Source organism: Canis aureus, chromosome 26 (genome assembly GCF_053574225.1).
Source record: "Canis aureus isolate CA01 chromosome 26, VMU_Caureus_v.1.0, whole genome shotgun sequence".
Classification (NCBI taxonomy): domain Eukaryota; kingdom Metazoa; phylum Chordata; class Mammalia; order Carnivora; family Canidae; genus Canis; species Canis aureus.
This window is the reverse complement of record NC_135636.1, coordinates 50,808,961-50,815,511: the sequence shown is the minus strand read 5'-3', so window position 1 is coordinate 50,815,511 and position 6,551 is coordinate 50,808,961.

The following is a 6,551-nucleotide window of genomic DNA, read 5'->3' as shown; positions in this document are numbered from 1 at the left end:
CTCGGGAATGGGGAGCATCTCTGCCACCTGTTGTTGGCCTCTGCCAGCAGTCTCCAGCAACAGGCACCGGGATTCCTCAAATCTGTTCCAGGACCAGAACGGGGGATATTCAAGATGAACCTGTAGCATCTTGAGGCACTAGACAGCAAAGATATGCTCAACTCCACCCCCCACCCCCCACCCCCAGTGATGGGGATAAGTCAAAGGGATGCAGGCAGCGGGTGAAAGAGCTCCGATTGGCCAAGACTGGAGCAATTTGAACCAGAAAACATGACTTTGAGACAAAGTGGGTAGCCTGAAGGAGGGGTCAGGTGAGCAGAGATTTGGGGACCTTGGAGCATGAATTCAGAATGAGTTGGAGAAGACAGGTGAAGTTAGAAAGATTAAAAGTGGGTCAGAAAGAGAGAGTCTGGGATCCCTGGGTGGCGCAGCGGTTTGGTGCCTGCCTTTGGCCCAGGGCACGATCCTGGACACCCGGGATCGAGTCTCACGTCGGGCTCCCGGTGCGGAGCCTGCTTCTCCCTCTGCCTGTGTCTCTGCCTCTCTCTCTCTCTCTCTCTCTGTGACTATCCTAAATAAATTAAAAAAAAAAAAAAAAAAAGAAAGTGAGAGTCTGGGGGAGTGGCTTCGGGTGGCTGGAGAGCCAGGCTTGTGGGTCATTTTGCTTCCATACACAGGTGGAGTAGGGTTTCACGGGGAAAGTCTCACCTACACCCTAAAGACTAGGGCACTTCTATCCTGAACCTCTCGTTTTCCTGAGAATTAAGATTTGCTTCCATTTTCCTTTCAGAATAGTCACTTGACATTTTCCTGGGAACGAGGCTGTTCTTCCCGCCCCAATTATGTTCCCTAAAGAGTGGAAGGATGCCCTTTTAACCACGGCCGTGCTGCGATTTGCTCCAAAACAAGCCAGTCAGTTGTACTCGTGTAAAACATCAGCAGGACTGACACGGCACCTGCTCTCCACATTGTAACGGGCCAACCGGGGAGCCAGGTGCTGATTAGTGTGGGAAGTCCCGGTGCCTCTCCTGCTTGAATCCATAAACACTCCAGGTGGCCTGGGGCGGGGAGCCCTGCTCCCTAGGGCGATGCCCATGTGCTGGAGGGCTCCCCCTCCCCAAGTCCCCAGCTGGGGGTGGGAGGGCCACTTGTCTGCTAAGGGGGCATAAGAGTTGTTTCAAATTCCTAGGACAAAGTTGAACAGTGTGGGTTTGAAATTATCACGACAAGAAAGTTTCCACAAACCTAGATGTAATTTGGGCCACCTTTGCTCCGGATGTGCTGCTTAAAAAGAAACAAAAACAGCCTCAGAAAATTCTTCCTGTTGGAGATTTCAGAAACGGCAGTGCTGCTCCGTAAGGGGGGAGTAGGGAGGAGCCAGGGCCCCTCCAGGTGAGCTCTCGTGCTGAGATGCTGAGCCCCTCCAGGTGCCCATGCCCGGCACTGGCGCTCGGCACTCGGGGAGCAGCCTTCTCTCTCAGCCCACATGGGGGGGGGTAGGCTGCAGGTGCTGGGCAGCCCCTCGCCACAGACACTTGTGCCTGGGGATAAGGGTCCCAGTTTCCTAGCCCCGCAGGTGAGGTCATCCCCAGGTGTGCTCACTGCTGCATCCCGGGGTTTTCTGCTGGAATGAGTCCCAGCTGCTCACACACTGATTTTTAAATAAACTCTTCACTCTGTGACAGCACTCTATTTCCAGAAGAGTGACCAGGACAGTAGGACGCTCCCATATATCCCACATGCAGTTAACATCTTACAGGAGTCGGCTGCCCGTGTCACAACCCGTGGACTGAAATCGATCCGTTCTTATTAACTAAAGTCTGTACTTTATTCAGATTTTAACCAATGCCCTTCCTTCTGCCTCATAGATCCCACCCAGGGTAACGCCTTACGTTCACTCATCATGTCTCCTTAGACTCCGAGAGACAGATGGTTTCTTAGGCTTCTCTGGATTCTGATTGACAAGGCGGTTTTTAGAAATTCTACTCCAGCATTTCGTAGGACAGCCTTCAACTTAGGTCTGTCTGCTATTTTGTTTTCACAGGTTTACCCGGGGGTTATGGTTTTTGGAAGGAAGACTGCAGAGGTAAATTGCCTCTCTCCTCACAGCACATCAAGGGTACATGCTACTGACAGGACTGATCACTGTCTGTGTTGACCTTGATCACCCGGCTGAGGTGTTGTTTGTCTCCAGGTTTTCATAGTCTTTGGAAGAGTTGCTATGCACAGTTCACACCTAAGTGGTGGGGAGTTGCGCTCCACTCACTTGAGGGCGGAATATCAACACATATATTTAAAAAATTCTTCTACACAGAGCATCTGTCTTTCCTTCATTCGTTCCTTTTTTCTTGTCTTAATCATTGATTTATATTTCTTTATTTTTTAAAAATTGACAAACTGATTTTAAGCTTCATATGAAAAGCGAAACACCTAGAACAGCCAATTCAATACCAGGGAAGAACAAAGCAGGAAGACTGACACTACCCAACTTCAAGACTTACCATAGAGCTACAGTAATCAAGACAGAATAGTATTGATGAAAGAGTAGGTGTGTGGGTTGATGGAATAGAATAGACAGCCAAGAAATAGACCCACTGAAATATGGTCAACTGACCTTTCGCAAAAAATTAAAGGCAATTTAATGGAAAAAGGATGGTCTTTTTCCTCCAACAGATGGGGCTGGCACAGTTGGATGTCCACATGTGAGAAATCAACCAATCAAACAATCGATCAATGTAGACACAGACCTTAGAGCTTTCGCAAAAATTAACTCAAGATGGATCACAGATCTAAAAAATAAAGTGGATTAAAATAAAAATGAAATAAAATACTACGAAACTTAGAAACCAGAAGAAAACATAGGAGAAAACTCTGGTTTTCATCATCGTGAGGTGTGGTGATGGGTTTCGACATAGCAACAACTTTCTTTAAAACCACGTGCTCTGGGGCACCTGTGTGGTGCCAGTTAAGCCTCTGAGTCTTGATTTCAGCTCAGTGGGGGAGTCTGTTTGAGATCCTCTCTCTCCCTCTGCCCCCACCCCCGCTTGTGCTCACTTTCTCTCTTTCTCTCTCTCTCTAAGTAAATAAAATCTTCAAACTCCGCCCCCCACATGCTCTGTGAAACCAACTGTGAAGATAGTGAAAAGACAGGCACATGCTGGGAGAGACATTTGCAAACCATATATCTCATCAATGTATGTACCCAAAATGTGTAAAAGCCCTTAGAACAATAAGAAAATAACTGAATCAAAAATGAATAAAAGGGATCCCTGGGTGGCGCAGCAGTTTGGCACCTGCCTTTGGCCCAGGGCGCAATCCTGGAGACCTGGGATTGAATCCCACGTCGGGCTCCCGGTGCATGGAGCCTGCTTCTCCCTCTGCCTGTGTCTCTGCCTCTCTCTCTCTCTCTCTCTGTGACTATCATAAATAAATAAAAATTATTTTAAAAAAATGAATAAAAGATCATAACAGATACCTCACAAGTAAAGATATCTAGGTGGCAAATAAACATGTAAAAATACCGTGCTCAGTGTCATTTTTCACCAGCTAATTATAAGTCAAAACAATGAGATACCACCACACACCTGTTAAAATGACCAGACTTGAAAATAACAGACACCAATAAGCACGGTAAGGATGCCGAGCAATGACCTCTCGCTCACCCCTGGTGGAAATGCAAAATGTACAGCCACCCTGGAAGACGCCGGGGTCGTCAAAGCAAGTTCCGCTCCATGACCCGGTGATTGTACCCCTAGGTATTTATCCAACTGTTGGGAAACTGTTCACGAGAAAATCTGCACATAAATGTTTACAGAAGCTTCATGCACAGTCTTTGAAAACTGGAAGTAACCCAGACATGCCTCAGTAGGTGAAGGGACAAACAAATTGTGGCATCTGGTGGAATATTATTCAGTAATAAAAATAAATAAGGTGTCAAGCCAGGAAAAGCCAAAGAGGAGACTTAGATGCATCGCTAAGTGAAAGGAATCAGTCTGAAAAGTCTGCGTACTGTATGATTCCAATTACATGACATTTTGGTAAAAGGCAAAAGGCACCTATTGACAGTATATCCACCTGCGGTTGCCAGGGGCTAAGGAGGAGGGGGCGGGAACAGATGAAGTCAGGGTATTTTGGGGAATATAACTGCTCTGCGTGGTACTGTAATGTTGGATACGTGACATTATGAATTTGTCAAAAGCCATAAAAACTTAACAGAACAAAGATTCAGCCTTAATATGCAAATGTTTAAGAATCATTAAGAGGTTGAAGGATCCCAGGAAGAAATAAAGAGAATCTCACTGTGTACCAGCGGCGTAGAACGACCTCCCTGGAGGGGATGCGACAAGGTGCTGAGCTAAGTAACGGGAGTTTGTAGGACCAAAGGCAGAGGATTTGGACATGAGCACTGTTCCCTAGTGAATAAAGTTCCCCCACTCCGTGGGGATGTGGGATTATAATCCTGATATCACTATACATCTACACTGAGAGTTAACCGCCTAAACAAATGGGTGTCAGATGGAGGGATTCAGGTTCCCACTGCGAGGGTGGAGACTCCTGAGAAGCAGGATTGCATGACCCATGTGGTTATGGATTAGGGTTGGAGGCACAGTGTGAACCCATGTTTAGCTTCACATAGAAGCAGAGGCGTGCATTTAGAGATATCTACAGATACGTGCAGACACACGAATTAGTAATATGAACATCTATTTTTTTCCTCGGTCAGCTGGGAAGACCCGGAAACCATGCACTCTATTAGAAGTGAGCATCCCTAGTATGCAGCTTAGTGCCCAGTACTATTCTCCTTGGGAGAATGGCTTATTCTGGGGATGTGCCTGGAGCATCTTGTCATGCAGGAAAGAAAGGAAGTGCTCAGACAAGCAAACAAACAAAACGACTCATTGATGAAGTGTGTGGAAGAGCACAGGAGTCAGCTGAAAAGCTCCCAGTGGCCGAAGCTGGAACAATATGAGCAAGAAAATGCATAAGGGAATATTGGACTAAAACACAAGTTATAGAATAAAGGTCCATTAGTCTGTAAGGATATAAATTAATGATTAAATAAAGGAATCAATGAATAAAAGAGAAGAGACAAATCTCCCGCGCAGAATTCCAAGCAGTTTATGTAGATGCTCTGGGTCTTTGTGAGTAAGATCGTAACTCTCCACTGCCTCGGTGTTAGCTGTGCCCAGCACTTCCATCCAAAAGGCACAGAACAGAAAGGGAGAGAAACAGTAACTTTTCAGCAGAGAACTTTGACGAACACGGCCTCAGCCAGGTGATCAGCTCGGCCCAGATAGGGACGCGTCATGCCAACATTGTAGATCCTTCCTGGGATCTGATGGGAGTAGCGCTTTACTTCTGCACTCTTCCAAAACCCATCACCCCAGTGAAACTGAGAGAAAGACATCACACAAATCCCAAGAGAGGGCATCCTACAACACACCTGACCAATACTCCTCAAAATTGCTAAAGTCATTGAAAACGAGGGAAGTTGGAGACATTGTCACAGCCAAGCGGAGCCTAAGGAACCATGATGACTAAATTCAATGTCATTTCCAGATGAAATCCTGGAGCAGAAGAAGTGTGTGTGGGGGGATATTATGTGGAAGCTAAGGAGATCTGAATAAAGCATAGGCTGTCGTTAATGGTGCACCAACATTGGCTCACGAATTGGGACAAAGGTACCATAGTAATCTCAGATGGTTAATCAGAAAGAAAACTAGATATAACGCATATGGGAACTCTCTGTACTATTCTTCTCAATTTCTCTGTAAATCTGAAACTACTCTAAAATATAAAGTCTGCTATGTAAAAAAAAAAAATTCTCTATTTCGAATACTCAAGATAGAGATTGCTCAAGGCCAGATAGATTTTCCTGAAAGATGTAAATTTTGATTATTTTTCCAGCTCTGAGAACAGAGCAAAGAACAACGAGACAAGGTTCTCAGGATGCTCAAGATTTCTCCTCTGTGGTGGCGCTGCTCTTACCTTTCTGTGTGACACAAAGCGTGCTCTGCTTGGTGTTTTCAGGCACGTGCGTTTGCCTTACCCTCTCCTAGTGATGCGCTACCCACCTGGAGGCCCTCAGCTGGCCATACTCAGCTCCAAAGTCCCTGGCCCAGGGAAGCATCTGACAGAAAACATGTCGTTAGTAAATCCCCTTTTTCATTTCCCGTAGGTTTGTTAAATGTCTATTCTGTGCTGGACGCTGCCCTAGGTCAAAACCTAGGGCCAGAAGGCATTGAAGACACCACCTAACTCCTCCCCGTGGGACACCACACATGCTCGCAAACGACCTGTGGACGGATAACCACCAGGTGCGGCTTTGTGCCAAATGCCTCTGGAAACGATATGCATGCAGATAATTTCCACGCAGAGAGAATTAGGCATTCACGGCATGCCATGCCCCCAAATGTAGTGAGCTGTTTGGATAATGACTTTGTCATATATAACTTACACTAATAAGAGCAAGATAGCTCTAAATTATTGAAGATACTCAGGAAGGCAAGAAGAGGAGGAGAAACCCCACACATTAACTGCCCCCTCGTTCC